General features: G+C 36.3%; 2 long non-coding RNA genes across 6 annotated transcripts in view; both read left to right on the top strand.

The window, feature by feature from the left end:
- The window catches only part of LOC131402648 (uncharacterized), a 45,645-nt gene extending 43,052 nt beyond the window's left edge, over nt 1-2,593 (top strand). Inside the window, exon 3 of the long non-coding RNA XR_009218854.1 lies at nt 2,540-2,593. This is a non-coding gene — a long non-coding RNA (uncharacterized LOC131402648). The remainder of the gene's footprint in view (nt 1-2,539) is intronic.
- The window catches only part of LOC131402646 (uncharacterized), a 42,132-nt gene continuing 20,977 nt past the window's right edge, over nt 2,587-23,741 (top strand). Inside the window, exons 1-5 of one of the 5 annotated variants that reach the window (XR_009218848.1) lie at nt 2,587-2,670; nt 4,980-5,244; nt 12,169-12,264; nt 14,045-14,126; nt 20,876-20,992. This is a non-coding gene — a long non-coding RNA (uncharacterized LOC131402646). The remainder of the gene's footprint in view (nt 2,671-4,979; nt 5,245-12,168; nt 12,265-14,044; nt 14,127-20,875; nt 20,993-23,741) is intronic. The other 4 variants (XR_009218851.1, XR_009218850.1, XR_009218852.1 and 1 more) reach the window with 4 other exon arrangements.

Raw genomic sequence — 23,741 nt, 5'->3', positions numbered from 1 at the left:
TTAAATTTAGGAAAATTCACCTAAGATGATGGGGGGGGTGGAATGTGCTAGTAAATTGGCTTCAGAAGCTGCACAGGGCCATTGGACTATTAGAACTTCAGGACTCTGAGGGTCAAAGAAAATAGAGAAGGCTTGGGTGTCTAAGAAGCACAGAAAGTAGGGATCAAGTAAGTGACCTGTCTTCCCCATGGGAGACATACAAATGGTTTTAGAAATTTAGAGAAACAGTACCAAGGAGGTACAAAAATTTTTTAAAATTTGCCGTTTGATGAGGCAAGGGCTTTGATAAGTTGTCTTACTTGGTTTGGGCTGAGATGCAAATGCACTGAATTAAAGCACAGGTTGGAAGGAGTCTATCAAGTTAGTATGCATCATTTTTACTTTTAAACAAAGGCCTCTCCATTGCATTCTGTCTTGCCTCGGTTGGCTAATAACAGGAGTGGCTCCCCTTTATCCAGTGACCCTGAATCTTGCATCCAGGAATCAGCCTTCTTGCCAGAACAGAATATAAATATCTTAAATATTTAACGAATATGCTTCCATACGAGGGTTGTGTAATGCATTGCTAGATGGATGGTTTATTCATGACCAGCCAGCCTATTTGAGGCTAGATGCCTTGCTATAAATGGCTGAAGCAGGAGATGGGAGAGGTAAGACAGAGAAAACAGAAATTTAGAGATTCAAAAGTCTGAGAATGGTCTTAAATGGCCTATTACTTTCCACCCTCTTGAATTGACTATTTATAACTTGCCATCCTGTCAATTAAAGACCTAATTTCACCTAAACAAATTTATATGTTCCCTATGAAAACTACTTCATGTCATTTATTTATAGTCTACTTCAGACCTTTTGAAGTCTGAGTTTCGATGTGTATTTCATAAAACTAATAGAATTCTTAATATATTTTGGTATTTTACTATTACAGTTATCTATGACCATCATAATGTGTAGCTAAGAATAACATCATCATTTTTTCAACTCCATGTCCTGTCTCTCTTTCAATTATATATGAGTTGGGCAATATTGAAAACAAGAGAGCTGTGGTATCACCTATCACTGATACTGAAATACTCATTTAAAAAATACCTATCTTAGCTCAGGAGCAATACACCAGAAAGAGATAAGTTGAAAATGGTTGTTTCTTCAAAAGTTTGTTAGCATTGCACGTTAAGGATAGTACACTGGTTTTGTTTACTGTTGTCTGTATGGTTTGAATTTGAATGTTAAATGCGGGTATAAGACTAGATTGACAGGGAGTTTAATGGAACAGCACACGTGTGAATTTGAGGGAACTTGCCTTACAAATGACACCTTCTTGGTAACCATGTTATGTCTAAAGCAGTGAAGGGTATCTCTAGATCTTGGTTCACAGTTGAATTATTTATTTGTAAGTGACAGTACTTGTGGTCAAATGAACAGTCTCACAATTTGTCAATTAACAACTTAGTCTTGCTTTTAATATGTCATATACAATTCATATTATAGGATGCATCTAGGATAGTTACTGTTTTATTCAATATTTTCCTTTTAATTATTGTTAACTTCCTGTTGTCAGTAGAGAAGGAAAAAACATCTAATTTTTGGTTGCCAGTGAAAAATCTAGGGTTTTTATTCTCAATATATAACTGTCAACGTGTCTGAGGTAGGAGAGTTTTGCTGAAGAAATCATTCTTTAATCAAGAAGGTGCAAACTGGCCCCTCCTTGAAACAATAGAAAAGTAAAAGTAAAAAATGATTGAGTAGAATTGCATGAGCAACACAGTTACATAGGGTTTCATCTACAAGTCAGACTACATCATGATCAACCCTGCTATTTAAATGGGACAACGGTTTCTTGCAAACTGGGCAATTACTCAGGGCAAGAGAAACAGAATGGAAGTTCCACCCATCTGACCTTCTGCCAGGTTTCATGTTTATTCTTTATACTTGCACAGTCTAACACATTTATTCTTCCCACAGGAGTTGCTCTGATATGCATTAGACATTAATATGCACATTTGAATGAGGAGTCAGTTCCAAGTTACAATAAAAACCACCTGTAAAGAATTTCTTCCCTATTTCAAATATTTAAAACAGTCACAACAGATTAAATTATTTCTTTAAGGAAAGTAAGTTGTGCTTTATTCTTTTTAAATGTTCCAAATTTACTTTATTAGTTATTTTATGGTATGTCCTTAATGAATACATTCACATCAGACCGAGGGGAGTGAAGCCCGTTACTGAGAGGGCTCTCTAATGAGTTGTACAGAACTGAAATAACTACATATGCATTCCGCAAATGGACCATTAATTGGAAAAAGAACCAAAGTGTGAAGATATAATCCTATAGGATGGAACTTAAAATGGTGATATATTTTAAGGCTTTAGAACTTTCGATTCACTTGTGTGGAGGAAAAGGTGAATGTGAAACCTATTTGTGTTTCCTTCTACCTAAGGTATAGCATTTCCATTAAGCCATTGTTGTAAACTTTGAGAAAAAAAAAATTTTGAGAATTTTGTTCACGAGAACTCTTATCTTTTTCTTTTTTGGTTATTTAAGTAGCGTGTCCCGTCTCACTGGTGTCTCTCCTCTTGGGTTGCTGGTGCTGCAGGGTTTGCTTAAGCTGTAACATACTGCCCTGAGGAGGAGCAAAGACACCTCGATACCGCTGCGTCCACTAGAACAACCTGGTAAGAACCAGGGTCTTCTGTAGATGCCCGAGGGGCAGGGCAGGGCTGGGAGGGAGCATTAAATCATGCCACACTGCCACTAGCCTCCACTGGCCCTGGAAAAAACAGCCTGGGTAGGGCCAACAGCCGCCTCTTCCCAGCCAGCCAACCCTGTCACCTGCCCACACTGCCACCCGTGGGGGCTTTCATCCCCAGGGCCCCAGAAGGTCCGCTGGTTGCCTTACTCGGTGCAACTCCTGCCCTCTAAACTGAGCTGGGGCCACCACCAGTCTTGCCTGTGATGCGTTTCAGGCAAACACAACCTCTCCCTGCTTTGCAAAAACAAAAACAAAACACTGGATGCATATGTGAGTGAAAAGGGGAGCTATTCATGTTCACAGTTGGACCACAGGCATAAACCTAGTCTGTCCTGGACACACTGGGACATGTGGTTGTATTAGTCAGGGTTCTCCAGGGTTCTTTATATGTATTATATATATAAAGAGATTTATTATAAGGAATTGTCTCATGAGCTTATGAAAGCTGGAAAATCCAAAATCTATAGAGCTCATATCCCAGTTCTAGTCTGAAGGCTGGAAGTGCTGTAGAACCAAGAAGAGCTGATGTCCTGGTTTGAAGGTCGTTCGGCAAGAGAATTCTCTTACTCCGGGTGGGCCAGCCTTCTGTTCTATTTAGAACTTCAACTGATTGGATGAGGCCCACTCACATTATGGAGGGCAATCTGCTTTACTTAGTCCACCAATTTAAATTTTTTTGTTTGTTTGTTTGTGAGGGAGATCAGCCCTGAGCTAACATCCATGCTAATCCTCCTCTCCTTGCTGAGGAAGACCGGTTCTGAGCTAACATCTATTGCCAATCCTCCTCATTTTTTTTTTTCCTTCCCCAAAGCCCCAGTAGACAGTTGTAAGTCATAGTTGCACATCCTTCCAGTTGCTGTATGTGGGATGCGGCCTCAGCATGGCTGGAGAAGCAGTGCGTCGGTGCACACCCAGGATCCGAACCCGGGCTGCCAGCAGTGGATCGCGCTCACTTAACCGCTAAGCCACCGGGCCGGGCCCTAAATTTTAATCTCATTCAAAATCACCCTCACGGATACACCCAGAATAATGTATGACCAAATATGTGGGCACCCCATGGCCCAGTCAAGTTGACACATAAAATTTGTAAGTGCAATGGTCATCCAACTTATTTGAAAGCAGCAGATGATTTAATTCCATGTTGAACCTCTGTCCACAGTGATTCATACAGTATTTTCTTTTACGTTTACTTGAATGAATTCAATCTCTTCTTGTTCTATACTTGCCCTTAGCTTGGGTCAGAACTTCCCTGGCTCTCATCCCATCACGTATTTACCTCTTTCTTGCATGTATTAAATTCTATCGTGTCATTTTAAAACAGTGGTCCCTCTGTGAGGGACGTGTGGTGGTGGTTAGTAGATGGAGGGATAGAGGCAACAGGAGGGTTGTCAGACACCACCTTGGTTTCAACTATGATAGCTCTGTTTTTTTCTGTTTTATTTGTTTTTCTTCCCAGTAAGCTTTTATGTGAGGGCAGATTAGTTGGCTAAAATATATTTGAAAATCACCGCATATTTTCCTTAATGAGTCCATGATTTTGCATCAGGTGATCCATGAACCTGCTGAAACTGTTTGTAATAATTCCTTTCTTCATACAGACATATTTTTCTGAGGAGAGGGCACACAAATTTCTCATTTATTTAGAGAGATCTATAACTCACAGCAAATCATCTTTGGTCAAATGTTATGCATGACATCTTACATTTTCAAAAGGAGATATGATTTAGAATTACATTCAAGGATTTTGAAAGTATCGATATTTAGGAAGTCATCCCCTGTGTTTCTGTTGGATCCCTAACAAAATGATACAGAAATGATGCAAGGATTCATCAGCACCAGAAAACAGAAGAGAAAAAAATGGTTCTTCAATCCACATTTAGTTGTGGACATTCCTGCCTTCTTGGTGTGGTGGCGTACTTGACATGTGGAGACTGAGATATCTTCCTGCTCGGCAGCTTTCTCTGAAACTTGGCTAAAGAGAAAAATCAGTGAGTCAGATCAAGTTTAAACAGAAAAACTGTCAGTTTTCTCTTGTTGCATAGCAAACATTCTCAACACTTAGTGGCTTAAAATAACAGCATTTATTTTTTTCTCACGATCCTTTTGGTTGACCGGGTGGTGTATTACTCCATGTAGTGTCAGCTGCTTGAAGCTGGGAGCTTGGCCAGATCACCTCGGTTCTCCACGTGGTGTCTTATCCTCCATAAGATTTTCGTGTGTCTTCTCTCCTAGGAGAATAGCCTGGAATTCCTCATAGCATGGAGACTGGGTTCCAGGAAGACAATCCCAGTGTACAAATGCTTATCAACCCTCGGCTCGCATCATGGCTGCTGACGCGGGGCCAAAGCCAGTCTCATGTCCGAGCTCAAAATTAATATGGGAGAGAACTCCACAGGCCCCAGTACCGGGAGTGGACTCCTTGTGAACCACCGGTGTAAAGTCTAACACAGAAAAGACTTGAGAAAGTTCTTTGCACCAAACAGGCTGGTAGCTCATGGTCAGAAATTAAATCTACTTTAAATTAAAAAAATTAATTTTTAATTAATTAAATGAAAAAATTAAATAATTAAAATTAAATTAAATTTAAATTAAAATTTTGTCCCGTTTAGAAAATGCATCCATACATATAATAATAGAAAAACTTATACCTTGAAACCTTCCTTATTAAAGTAGGAAGAAAGAAAATGAAATAATTGTGTTCTATTAAAAATATGTTTTTTAATCCCGAAAATAAAAATTAAGGAGAACATAGGCATGAATAATAGGGCAAAAGGGAGACTTTAATAATTTGAAAAATCTTCACATGTTATAGATTAATATCAAAAATTGCTTCCTTAAAAAGTCTAACAAAATTGACAAAGCTCTCATAATTAAAAATGAAGTAAAACAGAGAAAACATACACAAAATGAAGAATGAAAATTGATCATAGGGACAAAGATTATTATGATTAATTCTAGGCTTACTAATATGTCCTTCTTTATACTATTCTGGAATCCATTACCAAATACTATAAAGAAACACAAATTTGAAGTAAAAATATTCAAAAAGATGGTGCAAAATTATCATTATTTGTAGATAATGTGACTTGCTATCCAGATAACTCAAAATTATTGAGGTTAACAAGAAATTAGATATTTATAAAATACACGTAGAAAAATAAAGAGCTATATTATTTATCATCAATGATCACGAAACGTTGTGGAGAACAGTTTTCATTCACATTAGTAGCAGAATTTCAGGAATAAGTTAACACATTGCCTGGTTCATGAAAGGCTCCCCCCAAAATATTTTCTGGATGATCAAGGACTAATAAAATGAACAAGAAGAGTGTAGAACCTATATAAATAGAGCTAATACACTTTACTTGAGACACAATAAAAGCCTTGATTAGATAAATGTATATCATGTTCCAGGATGGGAAGTATGAATATTGTAAAGATGTTAATTTTATCCTATTAATTTAAAGGCTTAATTCAATTCCATTATGTACTTCCAAAGAATTTTTTGGAACTTAAAGTCATACAAAAGTTTAATGGAAGAACAAAAAAGGGGAGAAGGGTATACATTTCTTTATTTAAAATGAAGGGTAAGGTGTAATAGCACTACCAAGTAGTTGATATCAAAACTGGACCATGGTAATCAAAACAGCATGTGATTACCACCAAATCCCAACAATCAGATTAATGGAACTGAATAAAAATGTCAGCCACAGGCTTTAATTGTAATCAGAATTTGATATATGGCAAAGTAAAATTTCAAATCAGTAGGAAAATAACAGTTTATTTAAACAGTGAAGCTGAAAGCATTATCAAATATAAGAAAATAAGATCTCTACCTCAAATCATGATCCGTTAAAAGTAAAAACAATGGTAATTGGTACATTTGTCTACAAAAAACTCAAAATTCTTGAATGTCAACGTATTATGAATAAAAATTAAAAAAAGTAAGTTTCAGTTATGCAAAATAAGTAAGTTCTAGAGACCTACTACACAACATTATGCCTATCGTTAACAATACTGTATTGTACACTTAAAATTTTGTTAAAAGGGTAGAGCTCATGTGAAATGTTCTTACCACAATAAAAAACAACTTGATAAAGTATTAAAAAAAAAAACAAAAAGTGAATATTCTCATGAAATAAAGAGCCTTTACAAAAAATAATGAAAGAATGAGTAATGAAAACACAAATAACAAAAAAGTGATTAGGACATGAGCTAACAAAGCAATACAAAATGAAAAAAGAACAGGATTTATTTAACCTCACAATTAATTGAAGAAAATAAAAATCTATACCTTTTTCATTTTAAAATATGAAAAATTGAGGAAAAATGATAGCCAGTGTTGGCAATAGTTCAGGTAAATGTGACTTACATGTTATAGAAGGGAATAAGTGACACATTTGTGTGGAACAATTTGGTAATATGTATCAGAATATTTTAAGTGATAATATCTTTTGATCAAGTAATTTTTTCTCCTAAAATTTACCCTAAGGAAATAATCATGGATGTGAATTAGAGCACTAATATTTAACAGCAAACATAAAATAAAATCTAAACTACTCACATTTACAACCATAGAGTATTATTGAAGGACCTCGAATCTATATGATGGGAATACTTATAGGCATTAATAATGCATGGCAGAAGAATATATACTTCATGGCAGGCAATAATATTCAGGATGATTAATATTATGTGAATATTTTATAAAATGTTATGCATAGTATAATCCTAGTAGAAAATATCCTGGGAGATATATACCAAAATATTAATAGTGCTTATTTGAGACATTATAAATAATTTTTATTTCTTTTTTGGTGTGATTTTCCAAAATTTCTTAATCATTATTTTAGTTTTGTAACCAGAAGAAAGCTATCCAAAGTTACTGAATATTATACACAAAAGGTAATGAAACAAGACTGATCCTTCTGCTTGCATACACTTATGTGAGCACATATTTACACACACACCCCTCCCAGAGTACAGATCTCTTTGTTTTACAGCATCAGCTCTGAGAGCAGCTGTGAATTAATAAAGCTTCCAGAGCTGTAGTGTCTGTGGCACAGGCGGACTATTTGGACATTCTCAGCGTGTGTTCCCCAGTTACACGAGGCGTTGAAGACCCCTGTGACTGCGTGGTATAGAGATTTGATCTGCCGTGGCCAAATCTGCTATCTGAGGACTTTTCCTCAGGCCCAGACCTGACCGTTCTCAAATATTCAGAATACTACTGGCCTAAAAGATATTTATTTTTTTTCAGTTTTCCTTCAGTTACTCCCTGAGGTATTCTCTGTCAGCAACTGATACAAGATTTACTATTTTGTATAAGTCAGGAAACATTGCTATGTCTGTCTAATATTTACTTATTCATCTTCCCTCTGTGTTCCTTTGTTCTTTATTTCCTTTCTCCTTGCTTCCTTCTCTCCATTCTTTTGTTCTTTCTTTTGTTTTTCTCTCTCTCTCTCTCCCTTCTTCTTCTCTCAAGTGCCTGCCATATGCCAGGTGTAACATAGTGTTGACCAGCGATGATCAAACCTCTTTACTTGCCTTCAATGAGCTCAGTTACTTGGGGAGATATGTGGTAATTAAAGTAGAATTTTTCCTTTAAAAATGTTTTGTGTTTTCAAAAATTTTATGAAATCAATACTTTGCAAGGGTTAAATTGAATAATTCTCACAAGGATTTAGTGAGAAAGATGGTGAGAAGCTTAAATGTTTTGACAGAATACTTCAACAGAAGCCGGGCAACTTGCCTCACAATGTGACAACCCTGTTAATACAGAGCAAAACCTCTTGGAATGATGATGAATTTGAAAACTCTAGCCTAACAAATTTGAATTCTTTTTTCCAATTTCCTGCTATGGACTGAATGTTTGTGTTTCCCCAAAATTCATATGTTGAAAAAAAATCCCCAGTGTAATGGTATTGGGAGGTGGGGCCTTTGGGAGGGGATTAGGTCATGAGAGCAGAGACCTCGTGAATGGGATTAGTTCCTTTATAAAAGAGACCCCAGAGAGCTCCCTTGCTCCTTTCCCCATGTGAGGTTACAGCAAACAAGACAGCCCTCTGGGGGGAAGCAGATTCTCACCTGACACCAAATCTTCCAGTGGACTTGATCTTGGATTCCCAGTCTCCAGGGCTGTGAGAAATAACTTTGCATTGTTTATAGGCCACCCAGTCTATGGCATTTTGTTATAGCAGCTCAAATGGACTAAGGCATATCCCCTGGAAGTGTTTTCCAGCTTACCCTGACAAGGAACAAATTTTTCCTCTCCCCATTAACTATTAACTCTGTATGGGACCATGTCCCAGCCCCAATCCCCAACATCTGCAAATTGTTATGTCCTTCTCACCATGTTCTCAAATGTGGTTTTTCAGAGAACATCTGGTTTTTCTAGGGTGGTTAGAAAAGTAGACTTGAACTTTGCCCTCTTTTCCTCTGCTTCTCACCATGAATCGCTTTTACCTTCTTTTATTTCTAAAGATTCTGGATGTGAATATATCAACTTGGAAGTAGGGATGAAAAATGTGAAATAAGATTTTAATTTGTACCTGGGAATTTTCCCCCAGAGATTAAAAAAAGACTCAAGGCCATACTACTGTTGAAATTTCGTGTCGTCCGTACACTCATGAATTAAAGATAGCATGATACTGGCAGACAGGATTCAGCCATAAGCATGTTCTGATTTATTAAACTTGTCTTTTTAAGTAAGATAAAGTAGTTGAGCTAATAGACAATTCGAGTCTCTTCTTTCGGAGTCTCAGGAGGAAATAATTCTGCTATGAGAGCCTTGGGAGAGAGAGAATTATAAAACAGGTTCCACTCTGATGGACGGACATTGGGAAAGGAACTATATAGTTTTGTTCATGGGCGGAGGCTAATTCACATAGTGTTAAGTGCTTCCCTGCTTTCAGTCAAGGTGATGCCCTGAGACTCAGTGCAATTCCACTGAATCTCCTCCCGGAACTGAGTGCTGGAAGCCGAACCATGGTTTAGGAGGAACAATGATCTTTGCTTTAGCTGTGCACCACAGCCATCCCAGCATGCCTTGGGGCCAGAAGTGGGAAAGTAGAGGAGGGGGCAGGCGCTGGTATTTCTATCTATTACTTTTCTGTCAATGCTTCCTGTAAATTAACTTTTGCTGTTAAGGGATGCTTAATTTATCTGAGTGTGCACAGGGGCAACAGAGGGATGACGTGGGATATAGAGCAACGTTAATAGCTTAAATTTTTAACGTGATTCCCTTTTTGAAGACCTCCTGAGCCTTCCTTCACTCTTGTTCACTTGAGCATCGATGAATCCAGGAAGAGATCTTAGGTTCTGAAATTCAAAAGGAGAGTTTTCGCTTCTATCCTTTGCTTTGCAAACCAGGCTGGTGGTTGATGAACTGTTTAAAGTTTATTTCTCTTTAAACATGGGAGAAATCTTGTTCAGCAGGTTAGAACACTGGGTTTTCAATAGAAGAAATTTTGATAGGTAGAAGAGGAAGAGGAAAAGGGGAAAGTTCACTTTTCCAGTCTTGAGGGATTGTGGGAAGGAGAAAGATGAAAGAGACAAAGTATCGTGTGAAGTGGTCAAAAGCAGGGGTCTCTAGGGCTGGCCCGGTGGTGTAGTGGTTAAGTTCTCGTGCTCCACTTCCGTGGCCCAGGTTCTTGGGTTCGGATCTGAGGCACAGACTCACACTTGCTCATCAAGCCATGCTGTTGCGGGGTCCCACATGCAAAAAATAGAAGAAGATAGGCACAGATGTTAGTTCAGTGACCATCTTCCTCAAGCAAAAAGAGAAAGATTGGCAACAGATATTAGCTCAGGGCCAAGCTTCCTCACCAAAAGAAAAAAAAAAAACCCCACAGGGGTCTCAATTTCTATTCTCCAGACTTCAATCTAGAGCAGGTAATGTGTCAGATAGATAAAAATATCACAAAGTAAGGGCCAGCCCGTGGCCTAGTGGTTAAGTTCTCGCGCTCTGCTTCGGCAGCCCAGGTTCATGGGTTCAGATCCCAGGGGCGGACCTACACCTCTCATCAGTCGTGCTGTGATGACAATCCACATACAAAATAGAGGAAGACTGGCACAGACGTTAGCTCAGGGTGAATCTTCCTCAGCAAAAAAAAAAAAAATATATATATATATATATATATATGTATATCACATAGTAAAGAGAGGTGGGACTTCTTCAAGCCCTTCTTTGCAACTCTGGGAGGAAGGTAGATGTGCACTTTGCAGACTGACCCACACCACATGCTGGGAGAACTTGACAGAAAGCACTGGACTAGCAGCATGGCCCTTTAGCCATGGCCATAGGATGGATCATCTGTGCCAGGAAGTGGTAGGATCAAAGTCAGGCCTTAGAACTATCTTTAGTGCCAGCAGGAGATACGACGAGACCTTCTGTCCCTGAACCCTGAGCAGAAACATGGGTCCAACCAAAGAAGAATGGACCAAAAGTTTACCAGGGCCAACTTCTGTGCTGGAGACTAGAGGAGCCTGACGACAGGTTGGGAAGCAACCTGTATTCAAGAATCGTAAATTGCTCCCCTCTGCCTCTAGTCTAGAGCATGTGAGCAGTACAGCTGTCTCATCTTAGGGAGAGAAGCGGCTGGAGGGATGTTGTCTGCAAGACTGAGCGTTTTTATCTAAGAGACTGAACTTGTCCTGAGGGGCTCTTTTTTGCTATCAGACTAAACTTTAGATTAGATTGGGTATTTACTTCACAAACAACGGGGGGCACAGTAGGAAGAATAGATTAGTTGTAGACAAAATAACAAACTCTATCCTATATTAAAAAGTTTGTTATATAACAAACTTTTAGTTCCTTAGGTTACAGTATGAATAAAAATTGGCAACTGCTCCTCAGATGTAAATTATTGAAATTAGCCCACAGATATCATTCTGCAAAATTGTCTAATTTCCCATTCAACTGTTTTTTTAAATTAAATTCTGATTAAGCCTCCTTTGTTCTTCCATGTTTTCCCCACACTCAATCCCCAACCCCTACCTCATGCATCTTCTCCTTCCAAGGTTTCTAGATTTGGATTATGGGAAACCAGACTTTCAAGATCACAAAGCTTGGCTTGATGAAATTCCATTCAGAGTGTCACCTGTTATGAACCTACTATGCTCATATCTTTTCTAGTTGTTAAAGCATGGGTGCAGATGTTCACTTCCGCATTTCTGCATCTAGAGCTGGAATCCACCCTTTTCAAAAGAAAATCTTCTTTTTAAGACAAGTGATAAGAAATGTTACTGCCTACTCCTGTCTGAAGTGATAAAGACTCTCTGGTTTTAAAATGCGTTTGTAGCAACTATAACTAACGGAGATGAGAAAGGTTTGCCGTACAGATAATCTGCATCTAGACTTTGCTTCTCCAGTTTTTTGCGTCTAGCTCTGTGTGGTGTTCTGCTTTTTCTGTCTCTCTAGATCACGTCTTGTGTCCTGAGGTGTGCATCTGCTTCACAGAATCTATGAATCCACTCAAGTTATATGCAAAGGCTGCGTGAATAGACATTTTTTTCGGTGAGGATACACATTTTTCATGAGATTTTCAAAGAGGAATGGGACTGAATAAATTTGAGAATTCTTATTCTATCTTTATATGTCAGCCTTATTTTGTCTCATCAAGTCTTCATTTTCCCCTTTCCTGTCCCTCCCCTGTTTCTCCTTCCACAATATGGGTAGAAAATAGGAACATAGGAAAACTGTGCTTTCTAATTATAACATAAAGAGGAAAGAATGAGATGTTTTATATATTATCTTAAAAAATAAATTTGTTTTGTTGTGTGTTCCTTGGTTTATTATTTAACTATAGATCATTACCTGTTTTGAAGCAAACAAATAAAAAATCAAAATAAAAACAAAAACAGCAACAAAACACCCTCTGGATTCCTTTTGATTTTGAAAGAAATATAAAAAACAAATTACCTAATATTTTGAGGAAATTGTTTTTCAAATGAAAACAACATTTTTTTCTGAATATTAATCAATTATTTTAGAAACATTTAAATCATACTTAAAGCAGAATATGTATATATCCTAAAATCTTACCACCCAGAATTAACCACAATGAACCTTTTACCTTTAAGGTACCTTTTGTATTAATACACAGTTTAAAATAAATAGGGTCATAATATAATTTGTGTTTTGCAATCTGCTTGTTTTTCCCACTGAATAATATATCATGGTCATTTTTCCATGAAAAAGATGATCTAAGATTTTCGATGCTTATGTAGACTTCAACTTATATCCGTGTACTATAATTAATTTTACCAGTATCCTATTGAAATATACTTTAGTTTTTCCGAGTTATTCACTATTATAAATAATATTTTCTTGTGTGGCTTTTATATGTATCTTTATATTTTTAAAGTTCATTAGGATATAGTTCAGACATAACAAAAATATATAAAGGAAAATAAAATGGACGTACATATACTCACCACTAAGCTCAAGACTTAAGACAATACCATAGAGTTGTGTCCCCTGTATGTGTTGACATCTTTACACAGTTGTCTAATAGACTACTTCAGATAAATTCCTAGAGACTGAATTTGTGGATCAAAAGCACAGTGAAATCATTGTTTTGAATACATTTTGTTTATTTGTATTTATTTATTCAATAAATATTCAGTACTTGTTGAGTGCTGGGGACTGTGCTTAGGCCGGGACTAGAGAGATAAAAGACACAGTTCCTATATTCAAGGAGAATATACTCTTGAGTCAAATAATATGACAAGTAAAACACAGCATGAAAAGTGATGAAATAGAAATAAAAATTGGATACAAATGGAGCATAGGGAAGTTGAACCTATTGGACTGTCATAACAGGTCTGGAAGAGGAGGTGATTAGAGTATGAATTTGTTAAGAAAGGAAGGTAAGCATGGAAAACTTTTGAAGTGGAGAGCAGCATTGGCAAAGGCCAGGAACGAAAGATCGGGTCCCATTGGGAAATTGTCCCTAGTCTGGTACGGCTGGAGCATGGAGTTCTAAGAGAGAACAGAGAGGGATGAAGGCATAAAACAAGGGGAATTTGAGTGTTAGAAACAGAAAGAACATTAGTTGGCACGATGGGTAGCATGAGTTAAAAATCGATTTTTAATAAAGTAGTAATGAACATGTTTGAAGGCAGAAAAGGAGAAGTCATAGAGGGAGAGACTGAGAATACTGGAAAACCATTAAATTATCTGATGAATTTTAGTATGTTTGGTGTTCTGTTTCTGTCTCATTATGTCTTCAATTTTAAATATTTCCTTTTGAAAGTCAGTGTAATAAATATTCATTCTTCTGGCTCATATTTAGGATGCAGCTTACAAAGAGAAGTCTGTGGTTCTTCCTTCCATATCCCATCCCTCCGGCTGTATGCATAAGGAGGCAATACCAGGTGCTTCCTCCCGACTGAACATTCTCTGTGTTAATGCTGACTGGGCAGAGATCAGAGTGTGGTGATGAGAAGATTGGGACTAGTGAAATTATTAGGTTTCTTTTCACTAAAAATAGAGCATCAGTGGTCATCCCAAAGCAGTAAATTGGCATGCAGTAGCAAGTTATTCATGATGTAGGCAATTCACTTTCAAGTTTTATCTAAAGGAATGATGCTTCTTATGGCAAGTTCTGTATAAAATTTATGGCATTTCAGGTTAACGCTATTGACCACCAGGGAAGACAGTAAAAAATTGAGAGTGTATGCCAAATAATCTTCTGTAATAGTAGACTCATGCTTTCTTCATTTGACCTCTGATTGCCTAGATGATAAGGGCTGCACTATACTGGAACAGCGTGCAACACCCTGGACCTTTGAGTCTTGGCGTCTGCTTGAAGCTTAATGACTCACATCACTCTTGGCAACCGTGCTTCCGACTTACAGCAGTAATGCTGGTTCATGTGGATAATGGAAACAGTTTTCTGCCTCTGCTAGTAAATGGTCTTAAATGAACTTTGTTCAAAGAACTTTCCTTATAGAATCATTCACACTGTTTTTGACCTTGTACAGAACTCATTCTCCACTGTAAAAATAGTCGTCACTGGTTAGAGAGAGAAAATTACATAGCTATTGAATACGACTGGCATAACCTGAACCATGAAAATTGAAGAAAAGGGATTTTCTAGAAAAAATTACTTTCTATCCTTGCTGTATAGTGTTATTGTTTCCTCTATTTTTATGCTTGAGACTAGCTTTTTGGGGATTTATATTACCCAAGTAATTAGCTTTCTCATTTCCTTTGGGAATTATTAAACTGCCTGATAGACTAAATGGTTTAGTATAATTGATATATGTTTTGACTTTTAGGTATTTAGAATTCTAATGAGGGATTTCAGTTGTTCTATTTACACTGAAAATAAATAAAACTACTCTAATTTTGAACTTGAAGGAATACTTAAGAAATGAAATATTGCAATTGGCATAAAGCTTTACTTTTATGTTTCAAAAATTAATTCATTTATTAAATGCATGTGTGTGTGCATAAGTGTGTGTGTTTGTATTTAACAAAGGCTATGATAGTGACATACCTGAAATATTACAGAAAAAAATCAGAAGTTTGGGAGAAATGTTTGAATCTATGGGAAATTTCACTTTGTGAAGACCCTTACGTGAAACTAAGCATACCAGGAGCTCACTAAGATGATGAAGTTAGCACTAAAGTTGCTAAAAGGATCATTTTAAAGATCTGGGAGTGTTGCTGGAATATTGTTGAGACATATTTTAGGAGACAATTCTGATTATCTTCTTTATGAGGAAAATATTTAGATTTCTATGCATTCAGACTTTCTCTTTCAAGATCTATTAAAAATTAATATCAATTGGAAATTTATTCCAATTCTTGAGTGCCTCTCATATGCAAAGTTCCATGATAGACAATCTGAGTAATATTTATTCTTTCATTTCACAAATATATATTGAGTTTTTTATACTGTGAATCACTGGTAGCTTTCAATAAGCTAAAAACTAAATCTCTTCCATTTATTAGGTAGGTCAATCTGCCTGTGGTACCTGGGATGATTGATGGGTGAATGAAATAAAACTGAAGCCAGGGAGACTGATTTAGAGGTAATTCAATAGCCAAAGAATGGACTGCAAAGGAGCTAGACCAAGGCAGTGGCAATGGGAATAAAAATAAAGGAATGAATTGAGAAATATTTTAAAAAGTTGACTGAGTGTATATAGGTGGTATAGGCAAGAGAAAGAGATAAATGAAATAAGATTCAAGAATTTTAGTTTGTGTCATTAAATGAAAAACAGTGAAACTGCTAGAAATAATAAATCCAAAGGGGCAGATGATAAGTAGAGAAAGACCAAGGCTTTGATTCTAAAAAATATGAAGGTTATGGTAGAGACTTCCAGTTGCAGGGGTTCATTGGCATTTGGGGCTATGCAGAGGAATGGGTAGATTAATGTAGTGGCCAGGGGATCATCTAGTTGGATGGAGAAAGATATAGGGCAGGAAAATTGAAGTTTCTCTCTCAAGTTCCTGTTGTTGAGATTGATATAAATAAGTGAGTTTTGAGTTAAATATCCTATATTCAAGAACTACTTTGTGATAACTACTATTACATTGTGGTAAATGTCTGGGAATTTAGTGAGGTGATCAAGGTTTAGTAGTTCATACATACATAAATGTACATATACAAATAACCACATAGATTCAATGATGAACCTTTCGTCTTAGTTTTCTATGATTTATTTTGGTACCTACTTATATGCCTGGACAAGAGTGATATAATTGCAGGTATGAGGCGAAGGTTTATCTTACCTAGGAGGCAAAGTTTATGCCCATCCCAGAGTTTAGACTGAGCACTTCCCCTTTCTGAGCTCCTCAAGCTTGCCTAATAAAAATGGATCCACAAGAGAAGAAAAAACGCAGCTCCATAATGCTTCTTTTACTTTTCTTGCGAGTGAAGCAAATGGAATTGTCTAGGTAGAGACTAAGTTCTTAGAGAGATTGGGAGGACGTGGAGGGGAAGAGATAGGGAAATGAGTATTTTTACATTAATTTCTCCATAGTGGGAGGGGAACATACCCAAGAATAGAGAGGTGAGACCTCAGCGCTCCGAGTAGTTTTCTACAGACCTGGGAGCTGCAGCTATGAAATACCTGGAGTCAGAAGGAGATCTGCATCATTCATATCTCTTCATTGAATTCTCAGCTCAGTGCCATCTCAACTCTGTTCGCGTTGGTCACCATCTCATCCAGACTCAGCAAAATCTCATCCTCATTTTGGTAGTGATCATCCTGCATTCATCAGATCCCATGGGTCTTTAGCCAATGCAAAGACTAAACTGCCCTAATCTCCCTAATCTTTAACCAGATGTAATGGTAATGATAAATTTCAGGTCAACAGCCAGGAAAGAAAATGGAAAAACGAGCAAGGAAATGGACTGCCACCGAGAACTTTCAGAAAGGAACTTAGCTTTATCAACACCTTGATTTCAGCCTTGTGAGATTCTAAGCTGAGTCGACTGGACTTCTGATCTATGGAAACTGTGAAATAAAAATTTGCGTTGTTGAAAGTGGCTACATTTGTGGTAATGTGTTATGATAGTAACAGAAAATTAATATAGATAGTTTCTAGTTTGGGACAATTATGAAAAAAACTGTTATAAAACTTAAATATAGATTTTTTTAAACACAAATTTTCATTTATTTTGGGTAAATATCTCGGGGTGTCACAATCAATTCTTGTTATTTGTGGTAGTTATGTTCTATAAAGTCACCTTGAACACTGAGTTAGCGAGTAATGAGACATTGTTCCTAGGAGAAATGCAGGGTTAAGTTTCTGTGAGCCTCTAGCCGCAATGTTTTTGTCAACTGATCAATACGTAACTTTGTTTTACATGTGTTTTCTGTTTAATGACACCGTATTTAATACACATTGTTGCTTCATTAACACTGAACTCATGGCTAACAGCACTGTAACTTGTGGCTCAACAAAACTCATCTAACACACATTTTTTCCATAAGGCACTTTACAGCCTTCTTGAGTTTAAAAACACTAGACAGCACTTCAGCACTACACACCTAGGGGCCATTTTAAACAGCAAAGTCACCAACAAAAAGAACAAAAATGCAAAAAAAAAAAAAACCATAGAAAACTAAATAGACTGAGAAAAGGACACATTTACAATATGAGAGTTAAAACAAGAAGCCAGAGCATTGCCTTGTTCAATCTCACCTGGGAATGTGCATGTTGAGTGACTCAAATTTTTTACTGCTCTGTACACGCCAAGGAATGACCACAAAAGCCTCATAAGTATCGATTTGGGAGTTACAAATGAATTTCAGCAAGTGGGCAAATTCACAAATGTGGAATCTGTGAATAAGGAGAATTGATTGTATTATTGTACCATACGGTGAGTGTATGTTTAACTTTATAAGAAAATGCCAAACTGTTTTCCAGAGTCACTGTACCATTTTGCATTCTCACCAGCAATGAGTGAGAGTTCCAGCTGCCCACTCCCTCACAGTAATTAGTATTGTCAGCTTTTCTGATTTTAGCTATTCTGATAGATATGTAGTGGAATCTCATTGTGGTTATAATTAACATTTCCTTAATGGCTAATTACACTGAACATCTTTTCGTCTACTTATATTTCATCCTTATATCTTCTTTGGTGAAGATATTTCTGTTCAAATATTTTGCTCATTTATTAAAAATTGTGTTGTTTGACTTCTTATGGCTGTGTTTCAAGAGTTCTTTCTATAGTATTCTGGATGTAAATCCTTTGTCAGATATGTGATTTGCAAATGTTTCCTCCTAGGGTATGGCTTGTCTCTTCATTCTCTTAAGAATATCTTTGGCATAGCAAATATTTTAAATTTTGACAAAGTCTAATTTATTAATTTTTTCTTTTATGAGTCATGCTTTTAGTGTTAGATCTAAAATCTTTTTGTATAACATCAAGTAATACAGATTTTCTCTTACTTTTTTTCTAGAAATTTTATAGTTTTATATTTTACATTTAGGTCCATGATGCATTTTGAATTAGTTTTTGTACAAGGTGTGAGATATAAATTGAAGTACAGATAAATAAATAAAATGTCCAGTTGTTTCAGAATCATTTGTTGAAAGACTATCATTTCTTCATTGAATTGCTCTTGCATCTTTGTAAAATATAAATTAACCATATAGGTGTGGATCTACTTATGGACTTGATTCTGTTTCATTGATCTGTGTGTCATTCTTTTCTCTAATACCACACTGATTAGTGTAGCTTTATATTAAGCCTTGAGATTAGGTATCGTGAGTCCTCCAACTTTGTTCTTTTTTTCAAAATTGTTTTGGAAATTCTAATTACTTTGTCTTTCCATATAAATTTTAGAGTTAGCTTGCTGACAAAAAAACAAAAAATCCTGCTGGGATTTTGACTGAGATTGTATTGAATCTGTCTATCTATTTGAGGTGAATCTTCATCTTTATTATATAAAATCTCTTAATCCATGAACACATTATTTCTCTTATTTAGGTTCCCTTTGATTTTTTTGATCAATATTTTGTGTTTTCAGCATACAAGTGCTGCACATATTTTGTTAAATTTATAACTATGTATTTCATTTTGTTACTTTTTAAATTTTAATTTCCAATTGTTTATTGCTAGTATATAAAAAAATTGAACTTTGTATATTGACTCTATAATTTTGACTTTGTAAACTCACTGAGAGTTTCAAGAGTCCCCTCTCTCTTTTTTTTTTTTTTTTTTGTAGATTCTATAAGGATTTTCTAAGTAGATAATCAGGTAGTTTATGAATAGTGATAGTTTTATTTCTTCCCTTCTATTGTGTATGCCTATTTCTTTTCCTTGTCTTAGTGGTTTGATGTTGAATAGGAGTAGGTGAAGATCTTTGCCTTCCCCAAGTTTGGGGGGAAACATTCAGTCTTTTACCATTATATATGATGTTTGCTGTAAATTTTTTTAAATGCTACTTAGGTTAATGGAAGTTCCTGTACATTTCTAGTTTGCTGAGAGGGTTTTGTTTGTTTGTTTTTACTATGAATGGATGTGGAATTTTATAAAATGCTTTTTCTGCATTATTTGAAAAGATCTTATGGTTTTTATTCTCTAGTGTGTTTATGTGATGAACTATATTGAGTGATTATATGTTGAATCAGCCTTGCATTTCCAAGATATACCCATACACCCACTCGATTATGACATATTATCCTTTTTATATACATTACTGTATTTAATTTGTTATAGTTTGTTAATAATTTTTGTGTCTGTGTTCAAGAGGGATAGTAGTCTGTAGTTTTCTTTTCTTGTGATATCTTTGTCTGCTATTGGTATTGACGTTATGCTGGCCCCACAAAAGTATAAGAGGAAAGTGTTCTATCCTCTTATATTTTTGGAAAGATATTATGTGTAATTGATATTGTTTCTTCCTTAAGTGTTTTGAAGAATTCACCATTGAAATAATCTGAGTCTGGATTTTCCCTTGTTAAAATGTCAGAATAATGTTTAAAACATGTAATTGAGCGCATATTATGTATCTGAAATATTGGTCACTTTCTCACATATATTCTCAATTTCTATAATACATTTATTACCTCTACAGTGAGTTTTGGCTTAAGTTAGCACAAGGTATCGATGGAAAGAAAAATGAATAAGTAGGTTTGATGCAAAGTAGACACTACTTTGTTAGTATTCTTGATTTTTCACTGAAGATGCTGAAATCTTCCAGTCAAAGAGCTAGACCTAAAGATGAGGCAACTTGTAACCTTAGATTTAGTCATGAGACTCATTTGAGCCCAAGTTTTCTTACCTAAAAAATAGATATAATGCATCATAAAATGTGTTACATCAGATAAAGTATTCTGAATTTATGCCTAATTTATAAATGACCTAATTGGTTGGGTTTTAATGGAATATAAACATTCATTTTTCATCAAGTTAAAAAGTATCAAGGGTTTAAGTTATTTAACTGTGAAAGAAGAAACTAGTTAGTTGTTCATCAAAATATGCATTCCCTTTGCTCTCTGGGTACATAGGAAGGCTATTTCTCAGCCTTCCTTGGAGGTATTTGTGGCTATGTGACTGAATTCTAGCCAGTACAATGCGAGAGGAGAATTGCATGCCTCTTCTAGTGCTGGTTCCTAAAGGCCTCTTCCATGCAGTCCTCCTTGTTTTGTTCCTCTTCAGGCTGGCTGGGTTGGAGACAATCAATGGTGACCTTGAAGACTGCTGAGCTGCTGAGAACATGAGTCCCTGAATTATTGTGTGGATGAAAGTTGCCCCGCCAACACATTCCCCTGTCCGGTAATGTGGTGTGAAAAACACAATAATCTAATGCGTTTAGATCATTTGGGGATACACCTGTTAACAACAGCTAGTGTTACCCTAACTTGTACAATTAGAGAGGGTGAGGGTTCTCTCCTACTATTACTATAATTTTCTTTTTTTAAAATTATTTTATTGAGGTTACACTGGTTTATAACATTGTATAAATTTCAGATGTATGTTATTATATTTCAACTTCTGTATAGACTGCATTGTGTTCACCACCAAATGTCTAGTTTCCATCCATCACTATACATATGTGCCCCTTTACCCCTTTTGCCCTCCCCCCATCCACTTCCCCTCTGGTAACCACCCATCTACTCTCCTTATCTATGTGTGTGTGTGTTTGATCGTTTTTTATCTTCCACATATGAGTGAAATCATATGGTATTTGGCTTTCTCCATCTGAATTATTTTGCTTAGCAAAATACCCTCAAGGTCCATCCATGTTGTCACAAATGTCACAATTTCATCTTTTTTATGGCTGAGTAGTATTCCACTGCATATATATAAAACATCTTCTTTATCCATTCATCTGTTGATGAGCACTTGGGTTGCTTCCAAGTTTTGGCTATTTATAATTTTCTTACTAGGAAAAATAAATGTTCAAATTTGAGCAATCTCAAATGGAACAGAAGTATCTTATTTCAGAGAAGACACAATTTATCATCCCTCAAAATCTATAAATCAAAAATAAAAAAGAAAAATAATTTTTAAGAGTTTGTTAATCAGTGAACTATTTCAGGGGAGGATGTTTGTGATTGTGTTTGTTTGTTTAAGGATAGGCATAGTAATCCAAGTAATGCTGCAGAGGAGAGCATTCCACACAGCCATGATATTTAGTTTATGTAGCTAGAAACTTTACTCACACCTATAACTATGTGAGACAGTGGGTGAGCAATGTAGATTTTAGGAATTGCTAAATGACGCTGGAGAAGCTAAAGGATTTATATGTACTTGAGAGCAATATGAACTATCGGATATTTATATGGCTCACTAACAATTTCCATGTTTCTGCTTTCACGCTGAGAAATATTTGCACACATTTAAACAGGATGCCACAGTACTTTAGGAATAACAAACCAACAATTAAAATGCAGAGAGACAATAGATGCATGCTCTTTCGGTATGATGGAAGATTGTTTAGATTTCAAGGTTTATTTTGCCCTGCCAACAGTGTTATTAATCATCCTTCCTCATTTCTTTTCACTGCTGGAGTTTGACAAGGATTTTCTTTCACCTTGAAAAACTGCACATGGTGGAGAGTTTCTTGGCCTTATTCCTGCAGTCTTAATACCTTATACCCTACTGAGGAAGGGTAAATTGCCTTTTATTCCATATTCCACTATATTTCTGAAAAATGGTTTTCAAATCACAGATTTGATTCCTCTCTTGGTATTGAAAGATCATAAACAAATACGTTTTTATGTTATTTTTCTTTAGTAAGCTTTATGATTTTATCCTCGGCAACTGGACTAATTCAGTAAGCAGCAGACCATAAAGCAGTGAGTGGATACACTATTAATTTTTATTGCTAAAGTTTCCTTTATGTACTATTTGATCTGAAGATGTTATTCACATTTTTATGGTGATACTGGCAGACTTGAGAAAATCTAGCTGTATAATTCTTATTCATAAAGCCTGGGTATTTTTAACTCAGCAGCCCAGGGAATGGCAACAATTCAAATCTCCTCAACCAGTTCATTAAGTGAAACGTCTTGAGTGGGAGAGGGAAAGTAAAGCGGGTGGGTAGTAGTTTTGTCGCTCATTCAGTAGAGCACAATTGGGGTGGTTTAGCTGCAGTAGTTCACTACAAGAGCTCGGTGGATGATTTATTCTTTCCTTTGTTCACCTTCAAAATGAGAAGTATAGGCCTGAATCACCTCAAGAATAGCTTCTTAACATTGCTTTGATTCTGTTGCTGCACAAAATTGGAGCTGAAGCTGTTGACCATTAAAACAGAACGGTCAAATTTAAAAAAGAACCACAAAAGGAAAACAAAGATGTGTCCCATTTCCAAATGGGCGTTCTACAGGCCCTTGTCTCCAAGACTGTTTTGCTGCTGACTTTGAAGTTGTACGAATTGTTAAGTACAGCAGAGTCTCCCTTCCCAGGCTCACACTGATTCATCCAATGCTTTCAATCCATATTCCCTCACCTTCGAAAATAATGTGTGTCCTGTAGAGACATGGAGGAAGTGCTGGATATGATAGAAAACACTGGGGTGGTAATGGTAATACCAGCCTTCAAAGGACTATATTACATCAACTTGACCAATATTTATTGAGGACTTATTGTAAAACTTCATGGAAATACAAACAAATATAGTCCATGCCCACTAGGAGCTTGATCAGAGAAATAAGATCCAGTCATAAAAGATACATAAAATATAATTGATAATCATGCAAAAGCTGTTTTAAATCTGTGCAGTGCTATATCCTAAGTGACTGGTGTGGGCATTTAAAGGGAAGTAGCTCATTCTATGCTGTTATGATCTGAGAAGTTTTACAAGCATTTGGTTTACTCTTCGAAGGTTGTTTCATGTTAAGCAATATTAGAACACAAAAGATTTTTATCTTTACATCCATGAGGCAGACAATAAATACCAAAGGCACACAAAGAGGAAGACATGATTCAAGGCTGGAATGCGCTGAAAATTCTTTATGGAGGATGTAAGATATGAGTTGGGTATCTCCTAAAATCTACGGCAAACATAGTAGTTAACAGT

This window comes from Diceros bicornis, unplaced genomic scaffold (assembly GCF_020826845.1).
Source record: "Diceros bicornis minor isolate mBicDic1 unplaced genomic scaffold, mDicBic1.mat.cur scaffold_200_ctg1, whole genome shotgun sequence".
Taxonomy (NCBI): domain Eukaryota; kingdom Metazoa; phylum Chordata; class Mammalia; order Perissodactyla; family Rhinocerotidae; genus Diceros; species Diceros bicornis.
The sequence above is the reverse complement of the archived record's forward strand: the minus strand, read 5'-3'. Positions and strand labels throughout refer to the sequence as shown.